The sequence below is a fragment of the Dendrobates tinctorius genome, unplaced genomic scaffold (genome assembly GCF_039654945.1).
Source record: "Dendrobates tinctorius isolate UK_male_01 unplaced genomic scaffold, ASM3965494v1 ptg000031l, whole genome shotgun sequence".
NCBI classification, from domain to species: domain Eukaryota; kingdom Metazoa; phylum Chordata; class Amphibia; order Anura; family Dendrobatidae; genus Dendrobates; species Dendrobates tinctorius.
The window spans coordinates 23,773,021-23,799,023 of record NW_027361699.1 but is presented as its reverse complement, the minus strand read 5'-3'; the positions used below and the strand labels follow the sequence as shown (position 1 = coordinate 23,799,023).

The 26,003-nt window shown below is 42.9% G+C and overlaps 1 protein-coding gene across 3 annotated transcripts in view; it reads right to left on the bottom strand.

Annotated features, from left to right (window-relative positions):
- DOCK8 (dedicator of cytokinesis 8) overlaps positions 1 to 26,003 on the bottom strand; it is a 268,625-nt gene that overhangs the window by 223,473 nt on the left and 19,149 nt on the right. The gene's annotated exons all lie outside the window — the stretch shown is intronic.

Genomic DNA, 26,003 nt, shown 5'->3' with positions numbered 1-26,003 from the left:
GAAAGCTTAAAATGGTATCATGCCAAACTCAATAATGCCCATCCTCTGCCGCTTCTTGGGCCTTCATTTGTTTCTCTTTCCTAGCCTCTAGTGATGACATTTTGATGATACACGATTGCTGCAGACAGTGATTAGCTGCAGACTGACATGTCCATGCCAACACGGAATAGTGATGAGCGAGCGTGCTCGTATAAGGTGTTATCAGAGCACACTTGAGTGCTAATAGAGTATCTTCGGCGTGCTCTAATACTATGTTTGAGTCGCCGTGGTTCGTGGTTGCATGTCTCGCCTAACAAACAGGCAATCCATGCATGTGCTGCTGCTGTCGAATAGCAGTGAGACATGCGGCCGCAGGGACAGGAACATAGTATTCGAGCACGCTGAAGATACTCTATTAACAACTCTATATTTCGAGACCTGATATGGGGGAAAAAACAGCCAAGAATCAGACTGGAGCTCATGCAGAGGCCTAAAGATGGGGGGGGGATTGGCTCTTCCGAATCCCTGGATTTATTTTTTGGCGGCACAGGGTCAGCAGTTAAGGGGATGGAGTGAGGAGAAAGGACTGGGTTCGGTTCAAAGGATTATGGTTTGGTTGGTGGGAAGGGACCCATTGGTTCAAGGTCTGGAGGCAGGGAATTTTGGGAAGTTGGGTGGGACCTATCCTACTTTGATGCTAATCCACAGAGTTTGGGAGGCTACTAAAAGGACAAGAGAAGTGGGAGCATTAACAAATCTCTCCCCAATTTGGAACAATGAAGTATTGCCTGAATTTGTTAAAATGGGGGAATTTAAAAATTGGATATCACTAGGTATACTATATGTGGATCAGATACAGGACGAACGGGGGTTATTGTCCTTTGAGACACTGCAGGGGAGTTATGGGTTGCGGGAGACCAGTAGGTTTCAATATGGACAGCTGAGACATGCCTATCAGGCGCAGAGTAAAATGGTTGATATGAAAATTTGTAGAGATATTCTGGTGGACTATGTATGTGCGGTAGGTGGAACGAAGGGGGTAGTTTCAAATATTTACAGGGATTTATTACATAGCTTTCTTAATAGATTTCCCATTAAAGCAAAAGAGAAATGGGAGGAAGAAGTGGGAAGGATAGAGGAGGATATATGGGAAGATATCATGGCATATATTCCTCAGTTATCATTAAGTGAGCCTAGTAGACTTTCACAATACTATGTACTTCACAGAGTATATAGAACTCCAGATAGGCTTTATAGGGCAGGGTTGAGACAGACTTCTGAATGTCCTAGGTGTCGTTCTGAGGGAGCGGGGATTCTGCATATGTTATGGCAATGTACGAGACTGAATGCATACTGGGTGGAGGTGGGAGAAGCAATTGGGAAATCGTATGGATGTACAATCGCATGGGACCCTGTGGTATGCATTTTGGGGTATGTAGAGGAGATCCAAGTTCAAAATCATCATAAACTGGCCATAGCTAGATTATTGTATGTTGCACGTAAATTGATTGCCAGACACTGGTTGAGTGGAGAGCCGCCGACTCTGGGGGAATTTTATAGACAGTCTGATGTGGTTGTTAAAATGGAAAAGGATATTTATAAGAAAAGGAAAAGTGTGAAATCTTTTGAATCACTTTGGAAACCATGGGTGGAGAGAAACTGATTCCGGAGGGATGCTGTTTAAACGTATAAGTAATGGATGCTAATGTCTCATTATTGGCTATTGAGGATCTAAGGGAGGGGGGGTGGAGGGAGGGAAATGGGGGATTGGTTTTACAAATGTTTGTAAATATGTCTTTGCTCCTTTTTTGGACACAATTGTGTGCAATGACATTTTGAATCTTGTTAATAAAAATTATCTGATTTAAAAAAAGAAGATACTCTATTAGCACTTGAGCGTGCTCCGATGACACCTTATCTGAGCACTCTCGCTCATCACTAGACTCATCACTGAAGACAAAGATATAGAGATCTGTGGGAAACCCCAAATGTGGCTGCATTACAACTGCAGAGGATCAGTAATATGGGCATAAGAGTGATTGGAATTCAAGAATTCTTGAAAGGTACCAAATTTATTTAATGGAGTATACAATTCAAATGACATGATTATCAATACTTTTTAATTAGCTGAAATACTAGGCTAAATGAAAGAACATTCAGGTAAGCAGCCATGAATATCTGTTTTCCACTGCAGTTACTTAGAGTGATAATTGTCACTTATGCTACTCAGGTCCAATATAGAAACATCCTGTCTCGGTCTGTGCAAGAAGAAAGTAAAGGCAAGAACATAAGGGGGACTCAGCTGCTGGCACTTACATATACAGTATCTCACCACAAAAGTGATATACCGTACAACTCTCACATTTTTGTAAATATTTTATTATACCTTTATCATGGGACAACACTGAAGACATGACACTTTGGTACAATGTAAAGTAGTCAGTGCACAGCTTGTATAACAGTGTAAATTTGGGGTGCCCTCTAAATAATTCACAGCCATTAATGTGTAAACTGCTGGCAACAAAAGTGAGTACATCCCTAAGGGAAAATGGCGAAGGTTCCTTTTTCAAAATAGACATGTGAGTGCTGTCAGTATTGTATAGTAGTGCTGCAGAGGTTAAAGGAGTGGAGGGTATACCTGTCAATGCTCAGACCATATGCCATACACTGCATCAAATTGGTCTGCATGGCTATCATCCCACAAGGAAGCAACTTCTAAAAATAATTGTACCACCACTGCCTATTAGTTTCCTATACTCCACCATGCAGGGACACCAACTTACTCACCATTCATGGTCGTTCTTTAAGCTCCTTGAATTCTGCTTGCTATGCATGTTTCCTGGCAGCATGCTTAGGGCACAAGCATGGGAACTTTCTGGTTCTTAACCCCTTCATGACCAAGCCTATTTTGACCTTAATGACCAGGCCATTTTTTGCAATTCTGACCAGTGTCCCTTTATGAGGTAATAACTCAGGAACGCTTCAACGGATCCTAGCGATTCTGAGACTGTTTTTTCGTGACATATTGGGCTTCATGTTAGTGGTAAATTTAGGTCGATAATTTTTGCACTTATTTGTGAAAAAATCAGAAATTTGGCGAAAATTTAGAAAATTTTGAAATTTTCAAATTTTGAGTTTTTATTCTGTTAAACCAGAGAGTTATGTGACACAAAATAGTTACTAAATAACATTTCCCACATGTCTACTTTTCATCAGCACAATTTTGGAAACAAAATACTTTTTTGTTAGGAAGTTATAAGGGTTAAAAGTTGACCAGCGATTTCTCATTTTTACAATAAAATTTACAAAACCATTTTTTTAGGGACCACCTCACATTTGAAGTCACTTTGAGGGGTCTATATGGCAGAAAATACCCAAAAGTGACATCATTCTAAAAACTGCACCCCTCAAGCTACTCAAAACTACATTCAAGAAGATTATTAACCTTTCAGGTGCTTCACAAGAACTAAAGCAACGTGGAAGGAAAAAATGGACATTTTAATTTTTCCAACAAAAATTTTCTTTTAGCATCAATTTTTTTCATTTTCACATGGGCAACAGGATAAAATGGATCCTAAAATTTGTTGGGCAATTTCTCCTGAGTACACCGATACCTCACATGTGGTCATAAACCACTGTTTGGGTGCACGGCAGGGCTCAGAAGGGAAGGAGCACCATTTGACTTTTTGAATGGAAAATATGCTGGAATATTTAGCGGTTGCCATGTCACATTTGGAGAGCCCCTGTGTGCATAAACATTGTAGCTCCTCTACAATTGACCCCATTTTGGAAACTAGACCCCCCAAGGAACTTATCTAGATGCATAGTGATCACTTTGAACCCCCAGGTACTTCACAAATTGATCTGTAAAAAAAAAAGTACTTTTTTTTTCACAAAAATTTTCTTTTAGCCTCAGTTTTTTCATTTTCACATGGGCAACATAATAAAATGGATCCTAAAATTTGTTGGGTAATTTCTCCTGAGTGCACAGATACCTCAAATGTGGTCATAGACCACTGTTTGAGCGCACAGCAGGGTCCGGAGGGGAAGGAGCACCATTTGACTTTTTGAATGGAAAATTAGCTCCAATCGTTATCGGACACCATGTCGCATTTGGAGAGCCCCTGTGCACCTAAACATTGGAGCTCCCCCACAAGTGACCCCATTTTGGAAACTAGACCCCCTAAGGAACTTATCTAGATGTGTAGTGAGCACTTCGAACCCCCAAGTGCTTCACAAAAGTTTATAACACAGAGCAGTGAAAATAAAAAATATTTTTTTTTCCTCAAAAATGATTTTTAGCACACTATTTTAAATTTTTCACAAGGCTAACAGGAGAAATTGGACCACAAAAGTTGTTGTCCAGTTTGTCCCGAGTACGCTGGTACCCCACATGTGGGGGGAACCACTGGGCACGCGGCAGGGCTCAGAAGGGAAGGAGCGCCATTTGACTTTTTGAAATGCAAATTACTTCTAATCGTAAGCGGACACCATGTCGTGTTTGGAGAGCCCATGTGTGCCTAAACATTGGAGCTCCCCCACAAATGACCCCATTTTGTAAACTAGACCCCCTAAGGAACTTATCTAGATGCATAGTGAGCACTTTGAACTCCCAAGTGCTTCACAAAAGTTTATAAAGCAGAGCCGTGAAAATAAAAAATATTTTTTTTCCTCAAAAAATTATTTTTTAGTGCGCAATTTTTTATTTTCACAAGGGTACCAGGATAAATTAGACCTCAAAAGTTGTTGTCCAGTTTGTCCTGAGTACGCTGGTACCCCATATGTTGGGGGGAACCACTGTTTGGGCACAAGTCGGGGCTCGGAAGGGAAGTAGTGACATTTTGAAATGCTGACTTTGATGGAATGGTCTGCGGGCATCATGTTACATTTGCAGAGCCCTGATGTACCTAAACTGTGGAACCCCCCCACAAGTGACCCCATTTTGGAAACTAGACCCCCCAAGGAACTAATCTAGATGTGTGGTGAGCACCTTGAACCCCCAAGCGCGTCACAGAAGTTTATAACGCAGAGCGGTGAAAATAAAAAATAATTTTTTTTCCTCAAAAAAATTAATTTTCAGCCAGCAATTTTTTATTTTCACAAGGGTAGCAGGATAAATTGGACCCCAAAAGTTGTTGTACAGTTTGTCCTGAGTACGCTGGTACCCCATATATGGGGGGAACCATTGTTTGGGCACACGTAAGGGCTCGGAATGGAAGTAGTGACGTTTTGAAATGCAGACTTTGATGGAATGGTCGCTACAGCAGCATCGGACATGGCTGGATTGTAATATTTTATCAATTTTCATTGATGAAATATTACTATCGCTCTGATTGGCTGTTTCACTTTTAACAGCCAATCAGAGTGATCGTAGTCACGTGGGGGTGAAGCCACGCCCCCTATGGTGAAGAACAAATCCCCCTGTATCTGCGGGTCGGGTTACCTTTCAGTGACCTAGGTCACCCGACCCGCAGGGGGGCTTTAAAGTCATGACGCCACATAGGCATCACTGGTCAGATTGGCACCAGTTTTCATGACGCCTATGTGGCGTCATTGGTCGTGAAGGGGTTAAAGAGACAGTGCGTGCGCTCCTAATGTGTCTTCAGCCAATTGTTTGGGAGGCACTTAGTACTTAAGGCACCTCCACCTGTTGGGAGGTGCCTGAGCAACATTCAACATTACTATTGGTGCAACTACTAAATTGCCAGGTCTTGGCCTGTCTCTGAACCTGTTTTCCCCAAGTCTCTTAGCCCAGGCCTGGACCTGAACTTCTCTCCCTGGGGCTGTATGCCCAGACCTGAACCTGTTTCCCTGGGTCTGTATGGCGAGGCCTATATACTGAAACTTTACCTGTGTCTGATCTAGTTTGAATTAGGACCTATCCCTGAACCTGTTTGTATCTAAATCTGGATCTTTCCCTTAACCTGCAGTGTCTGAACCAGTAACTATCGCTAAACCTACAGTGTCTGAACCAGTACTTATACCTAAAACCTGCAGTGTCTGAATGAATACCTATTTTCAATCCTGCAGTGTCTGAGTTAGTACCTATCTCTATTCTGTTATCGCTGTGCAAAATTAGTGATATGTGTGTATACTTGCTACTTCATTATAAGTACCGGGTTACCTGTCCTTGTGATTGTTATGTGAGTACCTGATCCTGTCTGTTCTGTGTGACCCTGCGGTTTCCTGCCTGTCCGCATCTGTGGTTTCTTGCCTGTTTCTACATGCAGCTCCGAGCTTGTTCTACGTTTGTCCGCACCTGTGGTTCCGTGACTTTCCACACCTGCAGTTCCATGTTGTCCACACCTGTGGTTCTGTGCCCGCCTGCACCTGCGGCTCCGTGCTGGTCCGCACCTTGGTTCTATGTTTGTCCGCACCTGCAGTTCTGTGCCTTCCTGAAACTGCGGTTTACAGTCTGTCCGCACCTACGGACTTGAATCTCTTCTGTCTGTGACCCTGACCCAATAGTTCCTGAAGCTGTTCCTGTTTGTCTAATCTGAACAAGGTCCTACCTCTGCCTGTTTATCAGCCTTCCCTGCCAGCACCTGCCTGTCAGTATATCAGCTGTGCTCACCTGCACTTGCCTTTATATCAGTCGTGCCCGCCTGCCAGTATATCAGCATTGCCAGCCTGCCTATCAGCCGTACCTGCTTGCTTGCCCATATATCAACAGTGCCCACCTGCACCTGCCACTATATCAGTCGTGCCTGCACCTGTCAGTATACCAACCATGGCTGCCAGTACCTGCCTGTCTGTGAATCACCTATAAAAAACAGCATACCTACAGTACCTGCCTGCATTTGCCTATACAGTATCATGTCACATTGAGGGTCAGCTGCCATGCATCCGAGGTCTGTCCTGGAGTAGCACCTGGCATCCATCCGGAGCCAAGTCTAACCGATCCATCAGGGGGGTCTAGAGAAGAGTTGGGTGTTTGCTTAGGCACGCCCCTCCAGGCTCTCCTCGGTCCACGGCACAGTGGGTCCACAAACCACGTGCCCCTCCTGCATGCATAAAAATGATGCAGAAGAAAGCCTGCAAACGGTTTGCTGAAGATAAGCAAAGGACATGGAATACTGAAACCATATCCTGTGGTCTGATGAGACCAAGATAAATTTATTTAGCTCAGATGGTGTCAAGCATGTGTGACGGCAACCAGGTAAGGGGTACAAAGACAAATGTGTCTTGCTTACAGTCAAGCATGGTGGTGGGTGTCATGACTTGGGGCTGCATGAGTTCTGCCGGCTGTGTGAAGCTACAATTCTTTGAGGGAAACCGTGAATGGCAACATGTACTGCGACATACTGGACCAGAGCATGATTCCCCTACCTTAGGAAACTAGGTCGCAGGGCAGTATTCTAACATCATAAAACCCAAAACACACCTCCAAGACGACAAATGCCTTGCCAAAGAAACTGAGGGAAAATGTGCTGGACTGGACAAGCATGTCTCCAAACCCAAACCCTATTGCGCGTTTGTGGGCCCATGGCTGTGTATTATTTAGAGGGCACACCAATTTTACAGTGTTATACAAGCTGTACACTGACTACTTTACATTGTATCAAAATGTCATATCTTCATCGGTCCCATGAAAAAATATAATAAAATATTTACAAAAATGTGAGGGGTGTACTCACTTTTGTGAGATACTGTACACACACATATTCTGTGACGAAAGGATAAAGAAGGATCAATATAAGTTTGAACAATGAGCAACGACTGGTAAAAAGGTATTTAACAGAGAGAAATGCAAGATTCTACATTTGGGCAAAAAAAAAAATTCAGAATGGAAGCAATAGAACTAAGCAACAGCATGTGTGAAAAAGACTTGGGTATACTAATAGATCACAGACTGCACGAGTCAACAGAGTGATGCAGCAGCAAAAAAGGCAAACAGTTCTATGATGTATTAAGAAAAGCATAGTCTAGATCACGTGAAGTAATTATCCCCCCGTCTACTCCTCCTTGGTCAGGCCTGCCTCATCTGGAATACTGTCCAGTTCTGGGCACCACATTTTAAAAAAGACATGCTGCAGTTTCAGTTTTCCAAATCAGTCAAGAAAAAAAAAACAATGTGTGTGCATGAGATTTCTGAAATCTCATAGCTTTTGATGGTACTGTAAAATGCAGCTTAAAATTTGCCTAAAAAAGCAGCAAAAACGCTTTTTTTCTGCGTGGAACTGTGCAGCAGCTCGGGGATTTTATGGCTGGGCTTTATACAAATCCTTACAATATAAAATTAACTTACCGCTATGATGTACATAAAATTGACTTTTTGGAGGCCAGTCTGGAAGTGGATGCTGATTCATCCATCCAGACTGATATGTTTTGTAAATCTACATCTGTCAATGCTTTAATACATGCCAAATTAGCACATTGCCAAGCCACCATTAAGGCCGTACCGGTTGGACAGTTCCCGAGGATGAGGAGAATTTGCTCCACGGATAATAAATTTGAAATACAGGCTCAAGATCTTAAAACCCGGTTTGAACAGCGTGGGTAAAGTAAGCGATGCATTTGATACGGATATAATCGAGCAAAATCTATCCCCTGAAATCGTTTATTGTAGCAACTTAAAAAGAAGGAAAAGGGAGATTAGGCAATTCGCTTTATATCTGTATTCAATCATGAGTGGGATAATATGAGAACCATTTTGACCAAACATTGCCCTATTGCCCTATACTAAGTACTGAGCCCTCCCTGGGACCCCTATCTGGAAGATCTTTCATTGATGACCCCACGGAGATGTAAAAATTTAAAAGACCTCTTGGTTAGAAACCATTATGTTGCACCTACAAGTAACCCATTTGGCACAAAGGGACCTTTAAAGGGGTGCTACACCTGCGGTCACTGTCTTGGCTATACCAATGTCCTTCGTCATACTTCCTTTCACTCTGCTGACGGCAATAAACATTTTCAGATCAAGGAATACATTTCCTGTGGCAGCATGAATGTAATTTACTATGCCACGTGCAGTTGCCCACTTATTTACGTAGGGTTCATCTCTAGAGAATTGAGAGTAAGAATGAGGGAGCAAGTGAGGGACACTGGCATGGCCAGCAGGGCTGTGGAGTTATAGTCGTGAAGTCGGAGCTCATTTTGGTGGAGTCGGAGTCATGGAAATTGAGGAGTTGGAGTCGGAGGTTTGGCTAAGCCTATGTGCACATGTAGATTTTCTTCCTGCGGATTTTTCCGTGCAGATTTTAAGAAATCCGCAGGTCAAATGACCTGCATTTTTCCTGCGGATTTCTTCCTTTTTTATTGCGGTTTTCCAGCGGTTTTTGTGCGGTTTTCCACAGCGGTTTTCCCCCTGCGGATTTGGAGAATGGAACAGGTGGAAAACCACACAAAAGTGACATGCTGCTTTTTTTGGACCGCACAAAAACCGTGCGGAAAAAAACGCAGCGTGTGCACACCGTTTTTTTTTTTTCATTGATTTATATTGTACTGAAAATCAAAGTGCGGATCTGCAGCGTTTCTGCGCGGAAAAATCCGCTGCGGATCCACAGGAAATATGCATCGTGTGCACATAGCCTTACCAACTCCACAGCCCTAATATGAGGGAGTCGGAATCGTGGAGTCGGAGCTGGAGTCAGAGTCAAGGAAATTGAGGAGTCAGAGTTGGAGTCGGAGGTTTGGCTTACCTACTCCACAGCCCTGGTGGCCAGGGCAGTGACCGACCCCTCTGAATTGAAAACCATTCCAAGACGTTTCACAGCAGTGCATAACTGAGATCCCAAAGCGTTTATGATTAGAGGAATAGACTTTGTCCATACTGGTATAAGAGATGTAAATATTAAAAAACTCCTGGCAAGACGAGAATTAAAATTGATTGTAACATTGGGAACAATGAAACCAGATGGTTTGAATGATGCCCTGAATTTTTCCCCTTTATTATAAAAAAGATCGCTTAGGCTGCTTTCACACATCTGGCTTTTGTAATCCGGCGCCGTGCGGTGAAAAGCCATAGTACCGGATCCGGGAGAAAACGCTGATCCCTTTTGCGGCCGGATACGGTGTTACTCATATTTAAAGGAGCAGCGCAGCACACACGCAGAAAGGGATGATGATGATGATGAGAGAGAGAGATTTTCCCTTCATTCGCCACTTCTATGGTTAAAACTCACAGTCTCCGGGCATGCGCTGTTCAAAAAACCGGTCCAGCGCTGGCAAAAAACGTTGGAGGGAACGTTTTTTGCAGACACCGGACGGCTAATTTTTGCCGAATCCGGCGAAAACCGGACGCGATGCATACCCATCCGGCACAATGCGGCGAGAATGAAAGTCTATGGGACAAAACCGGATCCGATACCGAATCCGGCTGTTACAAATTTCGCCGTATCGTGCCGGATTACAAAAGCCAGAGGTGTGAAAGTAGCCTTAACTAGTTCTCCTGAGGTTTCGCTCTTCTCACTATGTTTTTAATGTGTATTTGGATTTTTTGCGCACAATTGTCATAAATTTATTTGTTATTTTTATTTATTTGCAGTTTCCATGTTTAACTGGTTCCCATAATTATATTTCATGACTTTGGCTTCCATCTTATGGCAAATGATGAGACTATGAAGATTTTCTATAGTCTATTTGGGTTATACTTTTATTGATAAAGTGAAGGATGAAGAGAATATGGAAAAATTACTGAATTGAAGATGAGGAAGCAGTGTGACACTTGTATTCCTTCTTTATTACCCATTATATTGCCTTTGTAGTGTTATATTCATATATATTTGCTCGGGTTGTTGTGCGCGTGCTCCCGCTTGCCCCGTTTCTGCCCCGCGTCATCCGGCCCTCCAGGTTCCTCGTCATGCGACAGGGTGCTAAGGCAACTGCCTGGCTCCTTCCCGCTTGCACTTGGGGGTTGGGCCGGGTTGCATGGGATCAGTGCGTCTGGCTGCGGGCACACGCGCCGTCTAAAACAATCATTAAACAGCTAGTCATGCAGTACAACACGTGACCGGTTTCCTAGGATACAAAAGGTCCTTGCAGGTAACCAGATAACAACTCCCCTTGAGAAAGCATGGCGATTTATCGGGCGAAACGCGGGGTTACTTATGCCACGGTGGTGTCTCTGTGACATGGTAAGGCTATACATGCTACTATTAGTATACACACATTTTAGTCAGTTACTATGCCAAACTTGCATGTATAACTTCTTTATTCCACATTCGTGTTTGTACCTCTGAAAGGATAGTAATGATTCTTTTTGATATGGGAGATTTATGTAATGTTTTTCCTATCTGGGGAACTATCTAATTAAAGGGATACAAACTTGCATAGTAGACCTTACCATAAAGAATTTTCTGTACTCTATCTGAACCTTCTGTAATTATACACTTCTGCAGAGAACCACTACTGTGTGTCCTTATTTTGCACTTGTTTAGTGATGAGCAAGTATACTCATTGCTCTGGTTTTCCCAAGAATGGTCGGGTGTCCTCCGAGTATTTTGGCTTGTTCGCAGGTTTAGTTTCTGTTGTCTCAGCTGCATGATTTGTGGCTGCTAGACAGGCTGAATACATGTGGGGATTGCCTGTTTGTTAGGGAATTCCAACATTTATTCAGGCTGTCCAGCAGCCACAAATCATGCAGCTGAGACAACAGAAACTAAACCTGCAAGCACGCCAAAATACTCGGAGGACAAACGAGCATGCTCGGGAAAACACGAGCAAAGAGTATACTCACTCATCACTACACTTGTTTGTGTGTGATTAGTATGTAATATTTTTGGTGCTAATAAAGTATTTTTGTACATTTTTAAACACTTCTGTGCTTCTCCTGTTTTATAAAACGTGTGAACATAGCCTGAGATTTAGCCGTTGAGGATGAGCTTCAACAAACTGATATTGTCCTTTCAGTGCGGATAGTGCCGTACTGTGGTAAAGGGAATGGTAACAACCAGTTACAGTATATATTTTGAGAAGGAATCTCACTGAGGCACTGCACAGTGCAAAGTACTATTGTTATTTAATGGGAAAACAGACTGCCCCTCTATAAATAATAATCAAATGCTAAATTGCTAAACAGTACTAAGTTGTAGGTATATTAAAAAATATCTTTACACAATAGGCATTCTATAAAAAGAAAATAATAAAAAAAAATACTGGAGGCTGAAAAACAGACATACTTATAAAAACACAATTAAAATATAGCCAAAAAAAGATGTTCAGAATACCTTATTCTACATTACTATGAGTCTATAAAGTATTGGTGCCATCTGCTGGCGTACTTAAGAATTTCAGAGCAGATTTTGTGTTACTGTAATATTTAAAAATGATAATTTTCTATCTTGTGTCAGCAAGAAATAGGACATTCAGTCCTATTGGTTGTCACTTTATGAATATGCATCTTATCACTTTATAATGCATTATTAATTGATCAAATCAATAAAATAAGAGCTTGCTTTAGCTGCTAAAAATCTAATTCAATTTGTCATTAACCACACGGTTGATCCACAAGTGACATTTACGGTATTCCTCAATGTCAGTATAGAGATGATCTTCAAAAGACATTTCTTATACTTACCACCAGGATAGGGCTAACCCATAAATTAGATTAATTACCTACTACCACGATATGGTTGATCCACCAGAACATCTAACACCTACAGGTGCTTCTCAAAAAATGAGAATATCATCAAAAAGTTAATTTATTTCAGTTCTTCAATACAAAAAGTGAAACTCATATATTATATAAAGTCATTACAAACAGAGCATCTATTTCAAGTGTTGATTTCTGTTAGGGTATGTTCCCACGGTCAGTAAATGCTGCGAGTTGGACGCTCCGTACATGCACAGCGTCAAATTCGCAGCGTCCAGATGTTACAACATAGTGGATGGGATTTCAAGAAATCCCATGTCCACTATGTGTGCACAAACGCCTTCGGCTTTCCTGCGGAGATGCACATGCAGAGGGGACGCTCCGTCTCCGCTGCATAAATTACCCATTCACTATCATTAGATGCAGTAAAACCGCATTATCTTTCTAGTCACATGCGTATTAAGTGCGGGAACGCAGCTTACTACGCATGTGTACTAATTTAAATAATGTTGTACCTTGTTTCAGCCGGAAGTGCACTACACTGCAGTTCTCGCGATGAGCTGATCTGATTGCGAGAACTGCAAAGCACGTGCCCGCCGGGGACGGGGTTATCTCAGGTCACTAGCCAACTTCTCACGATTAGCTGACGGCGAGAACTGCAGTGCACATGACCGCCAGGGACAGAGTTGTCTCCGGTGTTCATCTTCAAGCTCCGCTGTGTCTGGATATCAGGATAAATCGTGCCATAATACCACCGTTCAGCCAAAGGCATCCAGATGTAGCAGAGCTGGACTCGTCGTGGGACAGTATGTATATCTTCTCGTCGGACAGGTAAGAATATTGTTGCTTTTTATTTTAATTCTCTTCCAGGAGACGAGGGCATCAGTGGAATTAGGCAATGCAGTAAGTATGGTTTAATTAAGATCTATTAAAGGAGTCTGTGTCATTATTTCAATTAAAGGACTTTATTCTGGCTGTGTCTTTATTTACCATACAAATATAGGATTAGTAATGGATAGGTATCTTATAGATGCTTCTCCATTACTAAGCAATGGGCTTGATGTCACCGGACATTACAAAGGTGACATCAACCCCACAAATATTACCCCACTTGCCAAAACTACAGGGCAAGTGGGAAGAGACGGGTAAAGGGCCACAATTGGTGCATCTTTGGATGTGCCAATTGTGGGGCGGCTGTGGGCTGCTATATTTAGGCTGGAGATGCCCAAAATCCATGGGCCTTACCAGGCCGCAGATTTTTCCTTGGCTGGTTAACAAAAATAGGGGGACCCCCACGTAATTTTTTTTTTGGAGTTGATCCCACTATTTTTGCTAACCATCCAAGGTAAACAGACTGCTGCGGCCTGGTATTATCAGGCTAGTAAGGTTCATGGATATTGGAGCCTTACCTTACTCTAGCTCGTTAACAAATATAGGAGTACCTCTTTCTGTGCTTTCCTCCACTTCCTGTGTCGTGTACGTTTGGCTGTGTCACAACAATTATTTAAATTAGTACACATGGGTAGTAAGCTGCGTTCCTGCATTTAATACGCATGTGACTGGGCAGATAATGCGGCTTTACCGCATCTAATGAAAGTGTATGTGTAATTTACGCAGCGTCTCCGCTACATAAATTGACATGCTGTGGTCTGGAAAGATGGGCCACATGTCTGTCTCTGCGGGTGAGCCGCGGGCTTCGGTGCACGCATAGTGTTCATGGCATTTCTTGAAATCCTATCCACTATGCTGGAACAGCTGGACGCTGCAGGTTGGACGCTGCGTATGTACTCAGTGTTCAACCCGCATCGTTTACTGACTGTGGGAACATACCCCCAATATATCTGCAAACAGGAAATCACTTTTTTTCCTTCCCAGAAGCCAACTTTCAACTATCTTTATTTCAAGCGACAAAAAAAACGCATGTGGAAAAAAAGTATAAAAAATACATGTAAAAAAACGCATCAAAAACGCAGGTGACCTGCCGGTGACCTCAGATGTAGATTTGGGGCAAATTTCACCTGTGTCAAATCCTGAGCAAATACTGAGCCATTCCTGATCGTGTGCACATACTCTTAATGTTGATGATTATGGCTTTCAGCCAATGAAAACTCAAAAGTCATTATCTCAGTAAATTAGAATAATTAACAAAAAACACCTGCAAAGGCTTCTTAAGCATTTGAATAGGTCCCTTAGTCTGTTTCAGTAGGCTCCACAATCATGGGGAAGACACACTCCACAAGGAGAGTAAAACTCAAAAGGTCATTGCTAAAGAAGCTGGCTGTTCACAGAGTGCTGTATCCAAGCATACTAATGGAAAGTTGAGTGGAAGGAAAAAGGGTGGTGAACAAGCACCTGGGATAACCACAGCCTTGAAATGATTGTTAACCCTGCTGTTATGTTCGGGTCATAGTGACCCGTAAGAGAATTTGTGTGGCCCTGTAGATATTTTTCTATGTTTCTAAAACTTGAGGTTGGGTCTATTTATTGCATCTACTATTGTATATCAATTTATTTACTTACTAAATTATTTCAGTGGGGTCGTACACGCGCTCTGCCGGGTGTATGCATTGAGATCTGCGCACCATAAAAATGGCTTTATATTGATTATTTTTGGTGCGCAGGCTATACTAAAATGTAGAACGCATCCAGAGAGAACACTAGGTGTGCACTACACGTGTATATTCTGCGCAGAACGGACTGCGCAGAACGCGCTGTGTAAGAGGGCCTTATTTTGTAAAGCTGAGCTCTAAAGGCCTCCAAATGATTTTTTTTGCTAAGTAAAGCCCCCGTTACACACTGCGATATCGCTAGCAATATCGCTGTAAAGTCACCGATTTTGTGACGTTGCAGCGATATTGATAGCGATATCGCTGCATGTGATACTTACCTCCGACCGGCTCCCCCGCTGGTTATCGCTGATCGCGCGAGAAGCTCCTGGACCATTTCTCGTCGTCAGCTTCCTGCTGGGCTTCCTGTGGCGCCGACGAGCGACGCGTGGAGCCGGGCGGGAGGATGCAGGATCGCCGCGTCTGACAGGTTAGTAGCGACCCCCGTCCCCAGCGATGTCGCTGGTGAGATCTGCCTGTGTGGCAGCTCACTAGCGACCACCTAGCGATGCACCAGCGATCCTGACGGCGTCATATCGCTAGTCGGATCGCTGGTGCATCACTAGGTGTAACGGTACCCTAAGTCTGTCTTCCTGGCTTATCTCGTTTTCAGAAGAGTTCTTATCTTCTCTGATCTGATCAGTACACATATGCTAGCACACTTAAGGGCCTGTCACACTAAGCGATATCGCTAGCAATATCGCTATAACGTCACTGGTTTTGTGACGTTATAGCGATATTGCTAGCGATATCGCTATGTGTGATACTTACCTCCGACCGGCTCCCCCGCTGATTATCGCTGATCGCGCGAGAACGTCCTGGAACGTTTCTCGTCGTCAGCTTCCTGTGGCGCCGACGAGAGACGCGTGGACGCGGGCGGGAGGACGTCTTCATCGCCTCGTCTGACAGATAAGTAGCGACCCCCGACCGCTGCTATGTCGCTGGTGAGATCTGCCTGCGTCATATCGCTGGTCGGGATCGCTGGTGCATCGCTAAGTGTGACAATACCTTTATCCATTTGACCTTTCAGTTTCTTTGGACAGCAGCTCTATACACATCTCTGTTCCAGGCTGTATCTTGACTTTTTACAGGTATCTAGCTTGTTATGCTTTTCTTATTCAATTCTGTTGGTAGATTGTATAGTGTAAAGGAATACTTTTATTTTATTTTTTTTACATGTACTTAGTGTTATTACTGTGTGATGCTGTAAGCTCTAGGTCACTGCATACTGTCTGCAAAGCTGACAAACTTTTTTCAGCTAATAGCTGTTTTTTTTCCTTGGCTCCTTCTTTGTTGAAGCAGGGGGTTACTTACATTTGAAAGACTCAATGTTTTTACAAGTGGTGTAATATTCTCACTGCTCTGAATGAATGATTAGCATGTTAGATGGCTGGACATTGAGCACTGGTATGTTTTGATGTAGTATAGAAGCTGGTTGTTTTTTTCTCAGATTTTATTATTATTGGAAAATCACTGGTTAGGCCATATATTGAAGAAAGAAAGGTCACACCCAGAACGGAAGGAGCAGCAGGCCTTGTACAGAGCATCCAGAAACATGCTCAGGAAAGTGAAACCATGACCTCCACAAGCACGTCTACCCCCATGGCCTCTACCAGCGGTGCTTCAAGAATAAAAAGAAAAAGGTGCAGCTATTGCCCTTATTCTTGTGATAATAAAACAAGCATTACATGTTCTGGATGCAAAAAATTCTTATGCAAAGCCCATGTTTATTGTTCTTCATGCAAGAATACATATAGTAATATTACCATGTTAATATGTTCAAATTGAAGTGTTTATTATCTTTAATTTTTTTTCACAAAATGTTTGATTTGCTTGTTTTGGTTTGTTTTTTTTTACCACATATGTGTAGTTTGCTATTTTTCGTTTTGTTTATTACTAAGTTTTTTCTGAATTAAAAAAAAAAATTAAGATTTCAATATCATTGTTCTTTTTTCTTTTTTATTTCCAAACATGTTCCCATACAGTCTAGTACTAGTAAGCAAAAGGTATAAAAATAATTGAGTTAGGCTGAGTGCAGACGTACTTTTTGGCCCTGCGGATTTTTCCGCGCAGAATGGAAGAAATCCGCAGGTCAAATGACCTGCATTTTTCCTGCGGATTTCTTCCATTTTTCATGCGGTTTTTGTGCGGTTTTCCATCGCGGTTTTCCCCCTGCGGATTTGGTGACAGGGGAGATGGAAAACCGCACAAAAGAAGTAACATGCTGCAGATTTTGCACCGCGGGAAAACCGCGCAGAAAAATCCGCAGCGTCTGCACAACTGTTTTTTTTTTCCATTGATTTTAAGGTTACTGTACATCACAATGCGGATATGCAACGTTTCTGCGCGGTAAAATCCGCTGCAAATCAGCATCGTGTGCACACAGCCTTAGAGTATCTAAAATCAAGATTTAATAAACCGGGTCATAGTGACCCGGGAGCAATACAAGTGTATAGTACATGGGAACAGAACAGCAAGGTTAAGAAAAGGCCATTCAAAAATTCGGCGGAGATTCACAAGGAGTGGACTGCTGCTGGAGTCATTGCTTTAAGAGCCACCACACACAGACGTATCCAGGACATGGGCTACAAGTGTCACATTCCTTGTGTCAAGTCATCATGACCAATGGACAACACCAGAAGCCTCTTACCTGGGCCAGGGAGAAAAAGATCTGGGCTTTTGCTCAGTGGACCATGGTGTTTTCAGATTAAAGCAAATTTTGCATTTCATTTTTCCAGAGTCTGGAGGAAGAGTGGAGAGGCACACAATCCAAGCTGCTTGAGGTCTAGTGTAAAGTTTCCACAATCAGTGAAGGTTTGGGGAGCCATGTCATCTGCTGGTGTAAAAACTGAAAGAAAAGGAGCGCAATAGGGTCTTACCCGAGAAAATAAGAATGTAAATCAATTCGTTATACTCACCCTATGTAGGAGAGTATCAGACATAAAGGAACAAGGTCAGCTTGCTGCACATCCAAATGACCACGCCGTGGCCATAAATCATCAGATTCAAGGAAAGGAACTTTTATGGATTAAGCGTGCGCTGCCAGACCATCACTCCTCACAAGTAGTGTGCTTTATACATTTAATGCGTTTCAAAGTTAAAAACTTCTTCCTCAGGGGATGACATGTCATCCCCTGAGGAAGAAGTTTTTAACTTTGAAACGCGTTGGGCATTAAATGTATAAAGCACACTACTTGTGAGGAGTGATGGTCTGGCAGCACACGCTTAATCCATAAAAGTTCCTTTCCTTGAATCTGCTGGTGTAGGCACTATGTTTTATCAAGCCCAAAGTCAGCGCAGACGTCTACCAGGACAGAGGACATTTTAGAAAACTTCATGCTTCCCTCTGCCAACAAGATTTTTGGAGATGGAAATTTCATTCTCCTTGCACCTGTCCACACTGTCAAAAGTACCAATACCCGGTTTAAAAACAACAGTATCACTGTGCTTGATTGGCCAGCAAACTCCCCTGACCATAACCCCATAGAGAATCTATGGGGTATTGTCAAGAGGAAGATGAGAGACACCAGACCCAACAATGCAAACGAGCTGAAGGCTGCTATCAAAGCAACCTGGGCTTCCATAACACCTCAACAGTGCCACAGGCTGATCGCCTCCATGCCACGCCGCATTGATGCAGTAATTGATGCAAAAGGAGCCCCGGACCAAGTACTGAGTGCATTTACTGAACATTCATTTCAGTAGGCCAACACTTCGGATTTTAAAATCATTTTTCAAGTTGGTGTTATAAAGTATTCTAATTTACTGACATAATGACTTTTGGGTTTTCATTGGCTGTAATCCATAATCATCAACATTAACAGAAATAAACACTTGAAATAGATCACTCTGTTTGTCATGACTCTATATAATATATGAGTTTCACTTTTTGTATTGAAGAACTGAAATAAATTGACTTTTTGATGATATTCTAATTTTGTGAGAAGCACCTGTAACACCAAGCTAGTGTTGACATATAAAACCCATTTGTTACAAACCACCAGAATAGAGTTGACCAACAAAGTACATTAATAACGTACCACCAAGATAGGACTGATCAGCAAAGAACATTTATTACCTACCACTAGGATAGGGCTAAGCTACATCTACTGTACATTTATCACCTAGGGTTGAGTCATATAGGATATTTATCACCTGCCACCAGGACAGGGTTGACTCATGAAAGACATTTATCACTTTAAACCAGGATAGGGTTGACCTACAAAGGACATTAATCGCCTTCCATTAGGATAGGGTTAATCCTCAAAAGACATTTATTATGCCCCACCATTATAGGGATTTAGTACATTTATTACCTACTAGCAAAAAAAGGGTTCAAAAACAAAGATTATTTATCAATTGAGTCATAAAATAAATGTATCACCTACCATCAAGATAGGGTTGACCAAAAAAGTACATTTATTAATTACCACCAGGGTAGGGTTGACTCACAAAGGACATTTATCACCTACTACCAAAATATGCTTGAATCTCAAAGGTTATTTATCTCCTACCACCAGGAAAGGATATAACCACTGATCACACGTAATCAACCACCACCAAGATAGAGTTGACACACAAAGAAAAAACATTTATCACCTAACACAAATATTGGGATCACCCACACAAAAAAAAGTGTTACCTACTATCAAGGTAGATAGTAAATGTTTTAATGTTAGGGCCCTACCACTCAAACATCCAACAATCATAAAAACAGGGTCCCAAGCACTGCCACTCCACACAAAGACACTCACACACATTGCAAGTCCAGTCAATATCTATGGGGCTGGCAGAAACAGGTGTTCGCAGCTCTGGTCGGTACTGGTGCTGTGGTGTTGACCATCACACTATTATAACATTAAATAATCTGGGTAGCCCCCAATATCTTTTAGGCTGCGCTCACAAGTCGCGTTTTTGTCGCGTTTTCTAACGCGCGATTTTGCTGCAAAAAAAACAGCATCCCATGCAATCCTATGGGATTCCGCAATGCTGTGCTAAGGCTGCGGATTTTCCCGCGGCGGAATCGCATCGCGGAAAAATACGCAGCATGCTCAATATTTTGCAGAATCGCGGCAATTCCACCCACATAGGAATGCATTGTTCTGCTTACTTTCCGCATGTGGCTGTGCCCACCACGCGAAAAGTAAGCAGAACATTTGCGGATAGTACCCACGGTCCGGGGGAGAGGAGACTGTCCTCCAGGCTCTGGGTACCATATCCTGTAAAAAATAGAATAAATAAATCAGGTTATATTCACCTTCCGATGTCCCGCGCAGCGTCCCCAGGCTTCAGTGATACACGCAGCAGGTCCCGTTGCCAGTAATGCATTGCGATGACCTTTGCTGACGTCGCGGTCCCGCGAGACCGCGACATCATCAAAGGTCATTGGCGCAATGCATCACTGGGAACGGGACCTGCCGGAGCATCGCGGTGGCCTGGGGACGCTGCGCGGGACATCGGAAGGTGAATATAACCCGATTTTTAATTTTTTTTTATTATTTTTAACAGTAGATCTTTTTACTACTGATGCTGCATAGGCGGCCTCAATAGTACAAAGTTGGTCACACTCGTCAAACACTATGTTTGACGAGTGTGACCAACCTGTCAATCAGTTCTCCAAGCGATGCTACAGATCGCTTGGAAAACGCTAGCATTCTGGAAGCTAATTACGCTTGCAAATCGCTAGTTTTCCCGCGGGAATTTAAAATGCGATTTTCCCGCGGAATGGAATTTCGGATTTCTCGCGGTAACTTCCGCGGGAGTTCCGCTACGTATGAACCCAGCCTAAAAGTCATGTTCACACAGGACAGCTTAGTGCAACTTCTTTGCGTGTATCTTAAAGGGAGGGAATTTGTGCTTTTTCTTGTTTTGTATCCATTCCAAGTTTTGGCTAATAAGGGTGCACATATTCTGATATCACACTTAGATAAAATCTGATCTGTCTCCTTGTATCAGGTTTCTACATTTTTGAAGGATAAGTTAGGTTTGAAGCTATACCACGGGGTTTAAGAATGCAGTTTTTCCACTTTAATAAGGAAAAAACCTTCCAGCAAAGTTATAGGACGCTGCGTTCCCTGTAATCCCAAAGATGAAAAATTAGTTAAACATAGCGTGAACTCTTCTGTCGGGTTATACACATCACATGAGATAGGAATTCAAAATCAGATGATGAAAAATTGCCATATTCTAAGATGATTATTTACTCACTTATATAATTCCACAGGGATTTAAAGACAGCATCACTGCCCCCATTGGGGCTCACAAGCTAGATTCCCTATCAGTATGTCTTTGGAGTGTGGGAAGAAACTGGAGGAGCAACACAGTCACAGGCCACACTCCTTGTAGATGTTGTCCTTGGTGGGATTTGAACCCAGGAATTCCTGCGCTGCAAGGCAACAGTGCTGACCACTGAACCACCATGCTGCCGTTGATAAATAGCATTGTTTTTTTCCTGGCATGTACTTGAGATATTTTTCTTAAGGTGTTTTTTTTTTGCATCTTTTTGTGGAGCCTTGCAATAAGTGGCATCTAACAAAATATGTCATATGTTATTCTATAACATTTATTATGTGGTTTTTATTTATAGGGAATGAAAGTTGCCAGGTAAAAACTCATGTGAAAAGAAAGTCACTAAAAATCATAAAAATAGTATGAAAAAGGCTTAAAACAAAGGGCATTCTTTAAAAGTATTTCAAAATGCTGATAAATAGAGTGTGTGACAGCAAAAATCTTAGGCCACGTTCACACATTCAGATTTTGGTGAGTTTTTTACCTCAGTATCTATAAGCCAAACCCAGGAGTGGGTGATAAATACAGAAGTGGTGACGTGTTTCTATTATACTTTCCTCTGATTGTTCCACTCCTGGTTTCGGCATAGGCCTCTTTCACACTTCAGTTTTTTGCATCAGTCATAATCCGTACTGATGACAACGGATGCCACCCGTCCGTTTTTTTGAGCCTAGGAGAGAGAGAGAGAGAGAGAGAGAGAGAGAGAATTTCGGCTTAAAACAGTGTCTGGAGGATCCGCCAGAGAAAAAAACGTTGCAAGCTCCGTTTTAAAATCTTTGAGGATTGTGTCGGACAGCAACTTTTGGCGGATCCGCAAAAAAAAACGGATGCAACGGACGCAAATCCATCACAATCCGCCAATAATGGAAGTCAATGGGGAAAAAAAACGGATCCTCAAAAAAAAATTGCGGATCCGTTTTTTTCAAAACCTGGCGGATTGTGACTGATTGTAAAAAACTGAAATGTGAAAGAGGCCTTACAGATACTGAGGTAAAATACTGAGTGTTTGGTGAGGGGTTTTTTAACTCAGCATTTGGTCAGTATTATACATCAGTATCTGTAAGGCCTGTTTCACACATCCGTTTTTTGACGTCAGTGAAAATCCGCCAATTTTTGAAAAAAAAAACGGATCCGCCAAAAAAGGGGCGGATACGTTTTTTTCCCCCATAGACTTACATTATTGGCGGATCTTGACTGACGGTCGTCCGTCCCATCCGTTTTTTGACGGATCCGCCAAGATTTTACCATCTGCCGGGCGGATGAGACGGACCCTGCAACGTTTGTTTTCTTTGACGGTCCGCTAATTTGAAGTGCGCATGGCTGGAAGCTTTTTACCCAAGAAATTCCGTTCCGGGAGCGGCGAAAATTCTCTCTCTCTCTCAGACTGCGGTTCCTTAAAATTTACCTCGCAAGCTGACTCCAGCAGATCTGGCCAAAACACGAATCCGCTGACTTCCGATTGCCGCGGATCCGTTTTTAACCGCTCTGACGGACTTGGCCTCCCGTCAAAAAGCGGAAATGTGAAACAGGCCTAAGCCAAACCCAGGAGTGGGTGATAAATACGGAAGGGGTGACGTGTTTCTATTATACTTTTCCTCTGATTGTTCCTCTCCTGGTTTGTTCAAAAACTGAGGTAAAAAACTCACCAAATACTGATAGTGTGAACGTGGCCAAATACTGAGGTAAAAAACTCACCGAATATTCAAAGTGTGAATGTGACGTAAAGCACACAACCCTCATGAAAGTCTCACGGGGTAAAATAAGTTGGTTTTCATTACTGCAGTCATCATAATACATGGAGCAAATGCAGCAAATGTCTTACTGTCATGTGAAATATAACACGACTAATGTGGCAGAGGGGTGTGAAATGTCTGCACTCATGCCTGTGCCTGTACCTGTGCCGTCATGACAGCTCTGTAACTAAGTCAATAGGAAGTAATCTACAGTCTCACAAGAGCTGAACATAACAGAACTGTTCGCTGACAAAGGAGTCATATTTCTCAGTCTATTTAGCTCATTCATTCACTATTCAGTAAATATTTTAATGGATTTCATACAGGTCAAAACCTAAAAGTAATCACTTTCTATATTTTGTTATTTTTTTCTTTTCACTTTGTGACCCCAGTCTCTACACAACTATTCTTCCGTCTACATTGCCACAAACAATGTATGGACACAGCATGGAGTCGCACAGATGCTGCTTAGGCCTGTTTCACACTTCAGTTTTTGTCCATCAGTCAAGATCCGCCGTTTAGCAAAAAAAACCGGATCCGCCATTTTGCTTGGCGGATCCGTTTTTTTCCCCATTGAGTTGCATTACTGGCGGATCTTGACGGATGGCTATCCGTTGGATCAGTTTTTTTGCAGATCCGCCAAAATTTTGCCGTCCGCCTACATGCCCGAACGGAGCATGTAACGTTTTTTCGGTTGGCAGGATCCGTCCTTCACACTGCGCATGCCCGAAAGTCTTCGCTCAGCCGGAAATTTAACCCTAAAGTCTGTTCTGGCGGCTGGAAAAATTCTCTCTCCTCTCTCTGTCTCTCTTTCCCCAGGCTGTGGTTCCTTTAAAATTCATCATTCAAAAGATCCGTCAAAAAAACGGTCCGGTGGCATCCATTCCCATCAGTTAGCAACGGATCCGCTTTCCGCCATTTTGGTCGATTTTAACTGACACAAAAAAAACTGAAGTGTGAAACAGGCCTTAGGCATTGCGTGTCTGATTAACAAATTACTTGATTTACCGTTTTTTTTTTTTGATGATCAAAATTACCCATTCAATTGAATGGGGCTGTCAAAAAAAAAGCAGCTAGAACACTCAGATGCCCTCTGTGTGCCATGCGAGTACTACCCCTATTGAGTATGTGGTGAGTTTTTTACCTCAGTGTTTGTGACCCAAAACCAGGAGTGGGTAAAAAATGCAGAAATGGTGATGTCCTTGTGGACCACTCGGTGTGCAAGAATACAAGTGAATAACCCAATAAGACTATAATGGATACAAGTGTTCTATCCCTGAAAAACACAGATAGAACTCTTAGGCTGTGTGCACACGATGTGGATATCTAGCGGATCCGCAGCTGATTTTTCAGTGCAGAAACGTTGCATATCCGCATTGTGATGTACAGTAGCCTTAAAATCAATGAAAAAAAAAACCCGCTGTGCAGACGCTGCGGATTTTTCAAAATCCACAGCATGTTACTTCTTTTGTGCGGTTTTCCATCTCCCCTGTCTCCAAATCCGCAGTGGAAAACCACACAAAAACCGCAATAAAACCGCAGGAAAAATGGAAGAAATCCGCAGGAAAAATGCGGGTCATTTGACCTGCGGATTTCTTCCATTCTGCGCGGAAAAATCCGCAGGGCAAAAAAGTCCGTCTGCACTCAGCCTTACAATAAAAACTGATAAGGTAAAATAAACAAAAAGATAGCCTATATTATGATTCAGTCCGTCTTGCAATGTAGTGGGTCTCCAGCCAATAGTCGTGACTTGCGGCTTATCATAGGAAAGAAATCTTGGCGAGTCCCAAAAATAGATAAAATCCTCAATTTATTTCAAATACCGTATATACTCGAGTATAAGCCGACCCGAATATAAGCCGACCACCCTAATTTTGCCACAAAAAACTGGGAGAACTTATTGACTCGAGTATAAGCCTAGGGTGGGAAATGCTCCATAGATTATTCCCCCATATGCTGCCCCCCATAAGAAGCTCCATAGATCGTTCCCCCATATGCTGACCCCCATAAGAAGCTCCATAGATTGTTCCCCCATATGCTGACCCCAGAAGAAGCTCCAGATTATTCCCCCATATGCTGCCCCCCATAATTAGCTCCATAGATCGTTCCCCCATATGCTGCCCCCATAATTAGCTCCATAGATTGTTCCCCCATATGCTGCTGCTGCATGTAAAAATAAAAAAAAAGACATACTCACCTCTCCGTCGCTGGGTGTCAGGTGCCAGCAGTGACACTGCTGGCACCTGAGGTACTCACGTGTCCTGCGTCCATGGCTGCTCACCGCTATCTGCCACGTCATCAGTCAGGGACGTTCAGACTGCAGGGGGCGCGGCGCGCACTAACCACGTCACCGCGCCCTCTGCTGTCTGAAGTCACTGACCGATGACAGACAGCAGCAAGCAGCCATGGACGCAGGACAGGTATCGCTATACTTACCCGTCCTGACGCTGTGTCTTGAGCCCCCAGCTTCTCCGCGCTCTCTCTTCCTGCCTTCAGCGGTCATGTGGTACCGCTCATTAAAACTCCTGAATATGCGCATATTCATGAGTTTTAATGAGCGGCACCACGTGACCGCTGAAGGCAGGAAGAGGGAGCACGGGGAGAAGCTGGGGGCTCAAGACACAGAGTCAGGACGGGTAAGTATGACCTGACACCCCCGCCCCCCCTCCCCCTCTGACCCCCTTTGTATATGACTCGAATATAAGACGAGAGGGGGACTTTCAGCCCAATTTTTTGGGCTGAAAATCTCGGCTTATATTCGAGTATATACGGTAATTTAAAAGATCATACAGGTTGGGGATACATCTCAACGTGTTTCTGGCAAAGCCCTTATTTTTGGGACTCGCCAAAATTTCTTCCCAA